This window comes from Lepidothrix coronata, unplaced genomic scaffold, assembly GCF_001604755.1.
Source record: "Lepidothrix coronata isolate B3197 unplaced genomic scaffold, Lepidothrix_coronata-1.0 Scaffold11, whole genome shotgun sequence".
In the NCBI taxonomy this organism is placed as follows: Eukaryota; Metazoa; Chordata; class Aves; order Passeriformes; family Pipridae; genus Lepidothrix; species Lepidothrix coronata.
In genome coordinates, this window is record NW_016690191.1 from 4,950,327 (window position 1) to 4,962,716 (window position 12,390).

General features: G+C 52.3%; 1 protein-coding gene across 3 annotated transcripts in view; it reads left to right on the forward strand.

The window, feature by feature from the left end:
* The first annotated feature begins 11,461 nt into the window (after nucleotides 1–11,461).
* Nucleotides 11,462–12,390, forward strand: part of ABHD2 (abhydrolase domain containing 2) — a 38,575-nt gene continuing 37,646 nt past the window's right edge. The window contains exon 1 of one of the 3 annotated variants that reach the window (XM_017805145.1): nucleotides 11,462–11,521. The gene's annotated coding sequence lies outside the window, so the exon portion shown is untranslated. Of the gene's footprint in view, nucleotides 11,522–11,892; nucleotides 12,103–12,390 lie in introns of those variants that run through there. The other 2 variants (XM_017805146.1, XM_017805147.1) reach the window with 2 other exon arrangements.

A 12,390-nucleotide genomic window follows, 5' to 3' on the forward strand; every position in this document is an offset into this window, starting at 1 on the left:
CAGTGCTCTCTCCATAGGGATGGTGCTTCCTGCAGGCATCAGTGAATGGAGACCTGCAATAGAGAGGCATCCCAATGAGAAACCAGGGTTGGGAAGAGTCTGTGCAGTCCCAGTTGGCAGTGGGAAGCTCTGCTTATGGGAAGCAGAGAAGAGAAGAGAAAGGAACAACCTCTCAAGGACAGAGAAGCAAGAAGGAATGGAGACAGCTCCCACAGGCGAACACCACGCCTGAGCTCATACAGCCGCCAAGTTTTCGCAAGGGATGGCTCTACTTGAAAGAGCTGGGTAGGTCGAAGGTCAGGCATAATTTCACTCCCTTCTGCAGGGACTACTTAGGCCTTGTTATAGCAGGATTTACCACTGGGTTTGGTTTCTTCTGCATGGAGATCTGCCAGGCTTTGCTGTGCTACAACCCTTTCCAAGCTGTGCTGATAGCAGATAGCCTGGTTCCCGTAGCTGGGGTGATAAAGAGGAAAATAGGTGATGGGGCCACTTGTTTCTCTGATGCAATCCTCTTTAATTTCCATCTTATACAAAGGTGTTTTCCTGTGAACAAGGGAGGTGAACAATACACAGCCTGCCCCTTGCTCAAGCTTAAAGCCCCCATCTGCCATAAAACTGGCCAGGGTGCATCCCATGGCCAATGAGTGTGCAGTGATGGCTCAGGTATCAGCACAGATCTGTGTTCCTTCCCTCCACTCCCTCTCAGACACTCACCTCTGAACCACAGGATCTCTCACTCCACATCATCAGGTAGCAAAGATGCCCTGCCCCCCCCACCTCAGCAAAGTCCTGCTGAGCCCTTGCACGGATCTTTTTTTCGTAGCAGCTCCTATTGTTTGAACTATCTGTTCTATAAAGGAGTTCACTGGCTTAGGTTTATCTCATAATAAAGTCAGCCGTTACACCCCAGAGGGATTCCCCACCCAAAATGCTCCCACAACCCTCCTTGCAACACGGTTTTCCTCCCTCACTCCAGCTTCAAGAGCCCAAAAAAAAACCCCTGCCAGAGGTAGCCAGCCTCATTCCTCACAGGCATGGCTCTGTCCTAGAGCCCAAAGTTGTGGTTCAGGTCACAGCACAAGTCCTGGGAAGGTTTCCTGCCCCGTGGGATCAAGCCTCCCATTCTGCCACACATGTCAGCCACTCCAAGCAGGAAGGAGAAACGATCGCAGCACCATAGCAGTGGATTAAGCCCCAGTCTGCTCCTAATCCCTCTAACAGGATAACCAAGGGCTTGTGCCAGCATCTCTAACCTCCTGCAGCCCCAGCCAGCGTCACTGCCTGCCAGCCTGCCAGCACGTAGTTTCAATAGCTGCAGAAGACATCCACTGGCCCAGACAATCCTTGTATGTAGCTGGACTTCTCTGTTTATAGAGTTTTAGAGTAAAAAATAGCTTTCCACACTCTCTGCCCTTTCCACCAAAAGGGTGACAGTTTCTTTAAAAAGGCTGTGCATTTAGGGATGCGAACATTTAGGAATCAGGAACTTCAGGGAAAAAACCTAGATACTGAATATCTTTAGGGCTAGCTGGGTACAGCTACTGAGTGCTCTTCAGGGTATCTAAAACTTTCTGATTTAAAAGGAAGAAGGCAAAGAGCAGCACCGTCCCCTAGTTTTGCTCAGCTGCCCACTGCTGATCCTGTTGGAGCTCAGATGAGATCCCAGCCAGTTTAACTTCAAGTCCTTTGCTCTAACCTAAATAAACAAGATTATACCCAGCTTAGAGCTGGTGTGTCTGTGTAAGGTACTTAATATAAGCACCTTTATATAACCCCCTTCTCTGAATCCTTTGCAGTCTTTAAGGATTTATCCATGCTTATCTCCAACAGAAAAGGTGTTGCCTTTATCTTCATTTGACAGATGGGAAACCAAGGGCTAGAGAAGCTGGAGGGAAGGACATGTCTCTATTTTGTCCACCCAAAAGCTAGGCACGTGGGCTTGGCCTCTTTCACACACTTTCTCATCAGTGGTAACAGCACCATTTCCAAAGGTCATTTGTACGTGCTACAGCAGGAATTACCCTGGGAAATTCCTGTCTCCTCACTGATGATGGATCAGCACTGATCTCTGGTCAGGACTAAACCCCTGTGTAGTGATTCCCTGTGGTGCCTGTCTCAGAGCACTGCCCGGGATAGGCAGAGCAGAGGCCACATCCCAGACTTGCCTTGCCACTCTCTAGCCTGTTCCTTGGAAGCACCCATCCAGTAATGGAGTTGGCACTCCATGGTACACCATGATGCACAATCGAAACCGCTTATGGATTAGCAGCTGGGAGCAGCATGACCATGCCTGAGCACCAAGCAGATGCCACAGGCAGATAAGCCATGGCTCTTTTGTTCTTTTTCAGGAAGCTCTTGGCAAGCTACTGCCTTGACAAAGCACTAACTTGTGTCCTTGATAACTTTATCATCCAGGTTCCTCTGATAACCCAGGTTTCTGTGTCAGGTTTCTGATCCTTGCCCTGTTATCACGGTATCAAGACCACTCCTTACTCAAGCCAACAATTTGGTGCATGTGCTTCTGGCATACACTTGATGGAAGGTCCTCCAAGACCTGCAAGGATCAAGGCAAGTTTGCAGCCTGATTAAACACAGGGCCTGATGGTGCTAATGCTATATGAATATGTAACAACACGAATGAACTCTAATGAGCTGGGCCACAGGGTTTGTTTGCAAGGAGCCCAGAACCTGTCTTACCGGCTGGTGAAGAAGAGGCAGTTTGCTCATTATGGCATGCTCCCCTCCCGCCCATCCATGCCGGGGAGAGGCTCTGCCCAGGTGGAGGCCTTATTAATTTGTAAAGTTGTCTTTTGATCTCTATCTTGGAGCATAATGAGAAGGTTTGAACTCTGCCCGTCCCACCCTCTCTGTGCCTCCCACTTGCTCTTATCCCCCAGAACCTGGCAGGCAAGGGGAAAACTGCTACAGCTCTGGAATTCATTTCTTCCTGGAGAGAGGAATATTTGGGGCCTTTTAAGGCATACTTCAGTAGACACATCTACAGCAATGTAGCAGGACAGCACCAATCCCTGCACACCCTCCTCTCTGTCACACAGACACCTGATCCTGGGGGAAAATAAGGGGAGATCAAACCTCAAAGGCAGCTCCTTATTCCCTTGGTTCCCCCAGCCCAAAGCAGCAATCAGACGCCACATGGAGCCAGTTGTGTCCCTGTGTGGAGCACCATGGATGCAGGATGTTGGCTCCTATAGGACCTCTGCTCTGGAAGAAAGTTCCTGGTGCCCTGTGCCTTCCCCTGGAGCTGCTACAGGAGCTCCTGTGTTGGCAAAGAGCCACACATCCCCCCATGTAATGACCCATCAGTCTTCCCCTTGTGATGTAATCTCTCTCCCACCCTGGATCAATCCTGCACTCCTAGCACACCGGTTGCAGCTCCTTCTCCACCGCTTCCTGCCCCTTGGGCTGCAGCCTCCAGAGCCACAGCAGAAACCACAGCAAGAGCTTGTTTGGCACTGTAGTCTGTGTCCAGGAGAGCCAGCTCAGCCACTCAGTTACTCCTCTCCCATGACTCCTCCTTCCCTCAAAAGGAAATGAAAACAAGCTCCAAGCCAGACATGTGTCCTCAACGAAACCCATCTGTCAGAGCCATCGCCACAGTCCGACCGGGCTCTTGCCTGGACAGGGCGTCCAGACCCGCCATGGAGAAGCGCACGTAGCCAGTCCCAGGGGCAGCACGCACCCAAGGGGACACGAGGCTGGAGCAGTGGACACCACGGGACTGCCAGGGCAGCTGTGTTGTCCCCAAGAGATCTGCCTGGGGCTGTGCTACCTCCCTTCTCAGCAGTGACAACAGTTCCCAGGCAAGAAGCCAGCTGATAGCTCTGCACATCCACAGATGTCTCCATACCGTTTCCATACACACCAGGCAGAGTGGTGACGACCTCCTTAGCAGGAACAAGAGTGTCCTGAGGGGCAGAGGTATCCACCCATCCCCTAGCTGCTTCACAAATTTCCTCTGAAGGAGGTTACCTAGATCTTAGTTTTGTATCAGACCCTTGTAAAGTCCCAAGTGATTCTCCTTCCCTGCCAGGAAGCTTATAGTAAAGTGTTTTTAATACATCCATTGTGTTAGTCATACCCCATATGTCCTCTGCAATCACCCCTCCTTCTCAGTGGGATCTCCCATCACACCAATTACTTTGTCCAGCCTCTGACAGAGCCTTTATTAGAGCATGAACCCATCTGCCTTCTGTCATCCACCCCCCTCCAGGCATTTTCACATTTCACTGTTCCCTCTCATGTCCTTTTCCTGTCCCACAGCCCAGTTGATACTAGATGCAAATCCCACCTATTCTGCATTCTCCCAGTGTCCTTAGAGAGTTAAGCAGCCCCAGCTCCAGTACTGAGTCCCTACATGCCCCCACCTGGCAATGGGCTGCTGCCCTGACAGCCCCAGCAGTAAAAACAGTGTCTCTTGCTGCAGACATCCAGAGTAGACACAAAGAGTGAAAACATGTGAGTTTCACAACCCCTCTTAGCTCTTCAACAGAGCTTTGCATCCTCCTGGGGCATTCCCTTTGGTCCATGTTCTGGGCCAAGTTTGTTTGTGCCTCCTGGAGATTGCCCCAGGGACCTATGGATGCAGCCCCAGCACTTCCTTTGGTGTGTGCAGTGGGACCAGGGCAATTATTAGGGGCTTGTGTGGTAACCCATGTCCAGTTTAGGATGCTCCCTTCCAGTCCTTGCTACCCCACCTCAAGCTCGAAGTGGAAAACAGGAGGGAGGTCACCTACATCAAGACCTGATGTGGCTCATTTCTGTGAGCGAGGCAACTGCATGGACACGGTGCTGCACGCACTGCGCACCCGAAAGAACACCAGAACCTCCCCGTGGCCCAGAGGGAGGTGCAATCCCTTTAGCTGTGAAATGGGGCTTCTTTTCAGTCTTCCTCCTCCCTTGTATGCCTGCACCTTCCCAGTTTTGGTAGGCTGTCTTCTCTAACACCTGGGAAGGTAAGCACACTTGCCTCACCTGCTGCAGGCGGGCAGAGAGAGCAGCTCTGCCAGCTGTGAGGACAGTGACCCCACAACCGCAGCCCCACGGTGGCAGGACTGTGTTTTGCAGAGCACGTGCAGCCCCACGCAGGAGGCACGTTCGCTCCTCCTGCCTGTGGTGAGCTGGCAGGCTTTCCAGGGAGCCGTGATCTGCTCACAGAGCTGCTTGTTCAGGAGCGTGCCGTGGTTTTGCCTGGTCTTGCAGCTGCCTGTCAGCTGCTGTACAAACACAGCCCTGTCTCCCGTGTCTATCCTGTCTCCCCTCAGCCCTGCTCTTTGTGGGGCTCAGGATCAGCCACACCTCAGCTGGGTAAACAGGAGCTGATCCTGCCCCAGCAGCTGAGGGCTTTGCAGCCTCAGCCACCGCAAGCAAGAAGTGCTCCTTTATTTTTCTCCCAAGCAAATCTCTCTTTCATCATTCAGCAGATCTGAAGCCCTTAATTGGACACAGTAACTGATGTGATCCTCTGCTTTGGTTTCATCTTCTATTTTCTTTCTTTATCCTCTGCTTTTGTTCCACTCAGCTTCCTTATTTTCTGATCTGTTCCTCATTTTCTCACTCTTTTCCCCCACTCCTGTCTCTGTCCCCTTTTTCCTTTTTCACCCACCAGAGAAAAGCCACCCTTTCTGTATGTCACCTTTTTGACTGCTAAATAATGAACTAATGAACTATTATGGTCTGAAAAAGCCTTGGAGGTTGTTAGTAACTATAACCAGAACCTTGGTCTTCAACTCAGCTCAGAGGCACCGTTTCCCGCAAATTTTTACCTGGCTTTGAAGGGGTGCTGAGCAAGGAGGGAGAAGGACGCCCATTCCCTGCAGCACAGCACCCTCTAGCCTCCGCCGGGGCGGTAGCTCTTCCCTGAGCTGGAAGCAGGAACGACCTCCACCATCATCACTCAGCCACACATCCTGCATCCTCCCATGCTCCCTACATGGCCAGCCCTGTGTTACTCCGGCAAAATCCTCCTGCAGCACCACATCCAAGGATAGATTTCATGGGAACTCCAGGGATCAGGATCATAACTCTGGTCTGTTCTGAGCAGACGTGTGATAACTCAGACGTCATTTCCCAAAGGTTGAGACATCAGCTTTGCCAGGTGGAGCCTGCAGTGAGTTCAGGTGGTGTCAGCCTGGAGACGGGATCATTACACAGCGTCAGCAGCACTGGTTACTTCCTCTAACCCACGCAATACTTTAACTTGGTGGTGGTACAGGCAGGGTTTTCCAAGGGGAAGTGCTGCTCCTGCAAAGCCGGCTGAGGTCACTGAGTGGTATGGAATCAGTGACTGCAGTAGCTCTGCAGTTGCTGTGTTTTCTTGGGAGGCTGATCCACAGCCTGCCAGGTCCCTGTGCATGGAAAAGGGTGGTCACCCCCAGCACGCCTTTGGATGTGGCAGCAGGCCTTCCCCATTTGGCTGTGACTGCCAATGCATCTCCAGGAAAGCATCAAGCAGATGGAGATGCTCTAGATTAGCCTTTCATGCCAGCCACCACACTTTTCCTTGCTGCCTCCTGCCCACCCATCCACTCCCCAAAACATTCTCCTGTGGTTCCCACCAGCCTTACCCACAACCCACCTCCCTGCACCAGCATCAAGCCTGTTTCCTCTCATCCCCATTTTCCTTCTACACCTCCAGGAAATAGAGCTCTGGTTCTCTGCTCCCTAACACCATCACTCATTCTCCCAAATCACAACTGCAACCATTTCCTTTGTACTCACCCTCCTCCAAAGACAGTTGTCTGTTCCCTCCCTCCCAGACCTATCCAGATTCCCACTATTTTGGCACAAGGCAGTAGCTTCCGCCTCCGCTCATTTTATTTCCATAAATATTGCTCTCTAGGAAGAGGTTCTTCCCCATTCCTCAGGCAATACTAAAATTTGGATTTTTACAAGGGGTTGATAATCTTATTGTTCACTTCACTGAGCATTTCAGTTTGCAGGATTGCAACCCTTCATTCTCCTCAGCCACCACTACTTCCATGGAAAATTTTCCAGAGAAAATATTTCACAAGCAGCCACTGAAAAATAAATAACTATGGTTTTAGCAGTCTCCCTCACCAGCTTTCTGAGGCAGGATAATCATAGTCTTTCCAAACTCCAACCTCAGGAACACAGTATAATGGCAAATGTCAGACAGACCACTTGGGATTAAACAGAAGACCAATGGCTTCCTTTATTCAGCATGACATCTTGGAAACACTCCAGGAGAAACTCATACATCCTTCTGGTTCTACTACATCAATTTGTTCAAGTCCATCCTGCTTTCCACCAGAGATGCCTCCTCTCCCTGCTCTCCAGGCCTGCCAGACACCTGCTGCTCTGATGCCACCTCCCCTGCACGGAACCCCTCTGCTTGTGCCAGTGGCTTTAGGAACAGGTGCCGCACCAAAGCACCACTTGGCTCCTGCAGCTGTGTCTCGCTTCACCAAAATGTGTGATAAAGGGCCAGAAGTGGGTGAGAGCAAATAAGAGGTGGCATAAGAAGTGGCTGCGGGGACAGTCTGCTCAGCCTGGCAGCTTTTGGTGAAGAAGGTAGGAATTTCACCTAACCAGACCCTCTGGAAAATTCAGGGGTGTTGTGGCACAGATTCATCTGAGGGAGATACAGATGGATTCTTCTCCTAGAGCACCAAGACTGCTTGTGGAGCCAGGCAGGATTCAAGTGCCATGGAGCATCCAGAAGCAGGACCAGCAGCACTGCTGTTGCTGGGGAGTGATTTTCAAAACCTTTTCCTCCATCCAGCAGCTGTGGCTGGATGTGGGGGAAAAGCTGTGAGCTGGCTATTTGGAATTTGTGGACAGAGCAGCGAAGCACAGCCTGGTAAAGTGCTCAGCTAAGTGGCATTTCTCTTTCGGCCTAAAGAATTTGGGAATGCAATAGCCCATCTGCTCTGAGATGATTAGTGAAGCTCCCTGTGTTAGCAGTCAGAGCCCTCTTGGGTTTGGTAGAAAAACAAAAAAGGAGTCAAAAAGTCTCTAGCAATGGCTTTCAGCCGTTAGAGACCAGAGCCTGTGGTCTACAGGGGACAAAAAGGTGGACAGCAGTACCCAGCAGGGCTGACTGAGGTCAGTCACTTCAGTTCTATAATTAGGAAATAAATACCATGCTAAATAAACCCAGAGTAGAAGCTTTTGAGGAGCGTGACAGAGCTGGAAGTTGGAAAGGAGCAGCTGAATGAGAATGTGATGGAAAAATACTGAGCAGGTGGGCCACATGCCACCTCCCTGACTGGTTTGTATGATGCAGCCGTTCTCCCATCCCAGGCACTTGCCTCCGTGCGCTGCCAGCTCCTCAGGACAGAGGCTGGGCTATTTAGAGCTCTGCAAAGTGCCCATTACGCTTTTAGACACCATTTTCAGAAAACACGTAAGAGTGCAAAGAGCACTGTGCCTCCAGATCCAACAGGCTCCGGAACAGCACGGCTCTGCAGCCCACGAGCCAAAGCCTCGCTGGCACTGCAGGGAAGGCAGAGCAGGAGAAGAGGAAAAAAGCATTGCCTTTATTTCCATCTGCAAAGCTTTTTTTGTGCTCACATGTCACTGACAGGCACTTTGCTTATTTTCAGCTGGCAATCAAGCCCTGCCTAAGAGATGTTTTCCTTTTTTCTCTCTGCTACACCACTGGCAGAGATGAACACCCTGATGTTTCCTCCAGCAAAAAGGTTCCCTCGGGGGTGCAAAGTCCGCGGGAGTCCTTCAGCACACCGCATTTGCTGAGCAGAAGAAAAGCTGGGCCAGGGGAAACGAAGCAGAAAAAGAGTTTGAGTTCCTTGTGGCAGCAACAGCCAAAAAGAGAGAGGGATGTGAAGAACAAAAGGTGACTGTCACCACGGTGTTGCACGGGGGTGTCTTCAGGCTGGCTCAGCAGCACGTGGAGTTCTCTCTGCCTGGTACCTTTCCAATTGCTGCGTTTAAAAAGGTGGAATTATCATCAGTCTTTTTTTGGCCTCTCTACAGAGGTAATTGCCTGCCCAAAGCACAAGGCAAAGCTGCATTTTTCCCCGTGCCTGCAGTTCCCTGCACACACATTTGGCCCCTTTGACAGTATCCACACTACTCAGAGAAGGATCCTCCTGTCTCTAGAGCATTAGGGTGTTCATGGACACCCCCATCCCACTTCCCTGCACTAACATCAGGCAGAAACATCTGCTAAGCTGGTGCTGCCAAATCCTTCCCTACAAGACTGGGAATGAAGCTCGGCCCTTCCCAGCACCCTTCCTTTTGGGATGGTTCAGGCTCCCGCTCAGATGGCATTTCCTGAGCATGAGCTGTTTGCTGTGAGTGGCACAGCTTCTCTGCTGGCTCAGGGCTGGAGCGCTCCACCTATGGTAACGCTGCTGTTCCCAGCGCCAGCCCTATGGAGCGGGCCGGCCAGAGCAACTCCCTGCACGCTCTGAGAGAGGGCAGCTCCCTTCACAAGCCCTTTGTATTCCCAAAATGCTCTTGCTCCCTCCCAGACACCCCTGCTCCCACACCACAAGGTACAGCTGGAACCCCCCAAGGTCACTCAGAGTGAAATGCCAGTGACTCGCACCGATTCTTCTTCCCCTTCCTGGAGACACGGCACCTTTTCCATCACTTCCCTTCTTACTGCAATAAACAAAACTCAGGATTTTGGCTACTGCTGCCACAGCCACCTGGGAATTTGTGCTGACACCTCTCCAGTGTTAAGTCCCCTCCAGTTCTTGGCTCTCATTCCTCACTGATGCATCTGAGCAACCCTGGTGTAAAAGACCATCCTATGTTTCATTTCTCCTCAGCAAGAAGTGGGCAGCTGAGAGTTTGGTTTGCTCTGCTTTGTGGCAGGGTCCATAACAAAGCTGTCTTCTAACAGCTGAGCTTCTCTCAGGTCAGAGAAATCTCCAACAGCCTGAAGGATTTAAAATAAAAGCCTTACCCAGAGGCTCAGCTCCGGTCTGTGGCATGTTTTCCTGCCTGGATCTGTTTTTTCCTGCCTGGATCAGATGGTGAAGGAGCTAAGGTACACCCGGAGTCAATTGGACTGCAATTTTGTGTAATCAAACTCAAACACATTCCTGAAATACTTAGTTAAGCCTGATACCGGATGTTTATCTGCTGAGCCTATCTGGTAGCTTGATCACAAGCATAACTCAGCTGCCTTGAGACACACCAAACCTCAGCCCAGCTGAGTTGATGACAAATTTAGCAACCGTAAACCCTGGGCAATCCCACAAGGTTAATTAAATGATAAGGAATACTGCTGTTTGACTGAGTGGTGCAGCATCACAACTGGAGTAATCCAGGAGGAGAGGATGCCGCTGTTTGTTCTGCCACCGTCACTCCAGCAGTTCCCTCTCTCCCCTTCCTCAGAGCTCTCTGCTTCCCTGTGACTCAGGCTACAGCAGTTACTCATCTCTCCACATGCACAGCGCCCTGGAAAATGTGACTTGCTCCTTGAGAGCTTTCTCTACGTAGGAAGCTCCAACTCCCAGTAAACAGAGGAACCAAAATGTCTGAAATGAGAGGAAGGATTTTTCCACCCAGTTATATAAAGCAACCATGAGCACAGCTCGGAACAGTTGATCTTACCAGCAACGTAATGCATGGCTCTTTTGGGATAACACAAGAAAAGCAGGTTTATAAACATCACACTGTGGACAGTTTGTTATCTTATAATTTGTTTCCCTCCAGTGCCTCCCTGACATGGTGGGGTCCATCCACCTTCAAGTGGATTTCGCTGTCCTTGTCACACCCCACACTTGTGAGGAGGACGCTGGGGACTCCTGTGCCTCTGAGGGACCAGGGAAAGCCCTTCCCTGTTGCTGGCACAGCCCAAGGGTGGTCCCAGTGTTTGCCACACACAGGTGGCCTGTGGGCCCATGGCAACCAAACCCAGTGTGGTGAAGGCCCTGACACCATTTTTAACGCCCTAAAGTATTGTTCCTGGATGACTTTTAGTTGCAACACGTTATTACATGACCAGCATCCAGCACCAGCTCATAAGTAGCCTAGAGGGGGCTTTGGCCCTCAGGACTACAGAACTCCGCATCACTGAGGGGTGAACGTGTCCCTCATCTGGAGCCGCTCCCCACGCAGCCTCCCCTGCACCACGGGCGTTGTCTCCGGCGGCAGGGAGCGGCGAGGCTGACGATGGACCTGTGGCTCTCTCAGGCTCTGTCATGGCGCCGACGCTCCCGGCCCCCCTCCGGCACTGGCAGCCCCGCCCCCCGCGCCCTCTGCCGCCAATCACCGCTCTCTGCCTGACTGACAGGCGCCGAAGCCAATGGAACCACGACGCCCCGCCCCGCCGAGCCTTCTCCAGCCAATGGCGCCCGCGCGTCTCCGCTGGCGCGCGCTCTCCCGCCCTCAGCTCCCTTCTGACCAATCGCCGCGCGGTCCTAGGCGGAAGCGACACGGCGGGGGCCAATGGGAGGGCGAGGGCGGCTGCTAAAGGGCGGCGGGCGGCGGGCCCACGGCAGACGGGCGGGAGCGGCGGCTGGAGGAGCGGAGGGTGCTGTGAGCCCGGCAGGGCCTGCAGGTGAGGCGGGGAGCACCTTCCCGTGGGGCTCGGGAGGTGGCCGGATCTCCCTCCCGTTCTTCTCCCGGCGGTGCGTGGCCGCAGGGGGCTGCCCCGCGGCCGGGTCTCGCCTTGCCCAGCTGCCGCGCGTTGTCCTCGCGTGTCTATTGCCCGGGGCGGAGGTGGGGTGTCCCTCGGCGTTGGGTCCTCCCCGGGGGTGGAAGCTCTGGGACTGGCGGTACGGTGACAGCCGCCCCCTGCCCTCCCTGGGGATGTGAAGCTGGGCCGGGAGCTGCACATCCCTGTGCTCGCAGGGAGGGAAGGCCGGGGTGGGATGCTATCGGGAGCTCAGTGTGGAGCAGAGGGTGGCCCTCGTGTGGGTTAGAGCCAGGGTATCTGTGCCCACAGCTGCCAAGTCACACTGTTCTCCCAAACGGCTTCTTTTCTGGTACTCCAAGGTCCTGACCCCGCTAGGAGCATCTCGCATCAGCTTCAGACTCCCTTTTGTTAGATACTATGTACCTGCTTGTCAGCCTGTGTGATGGGATTGCTCCTTTCTGCACCTTCACGTGTAACTTGTGACTTCCTCCAGCTCATGGTGGGTAGGTGCATCTCTTACAGCTGATGAAATCCCTCACCTGACACTAACTTCTTTGGAGAGGTTTGTCAGCAGTAGCTTTATTCATGCAGTTATGGCTGGAGGGATTGCATTCTGCATTTTCATGCAGGTCTCCTCAGAGAATTCATAACAGCTTCCTCTTATTGTTGATGTACAATTGTCACTGGCCTGGCAAGCACTAAAGATTCCTGTCTGCCTCTTGCAGATTGCTGCTTGTCTTCCACAGCACTAGTGCCTCGTTCTGTGACAAATGTTAGTGGCTTGTTAGTCA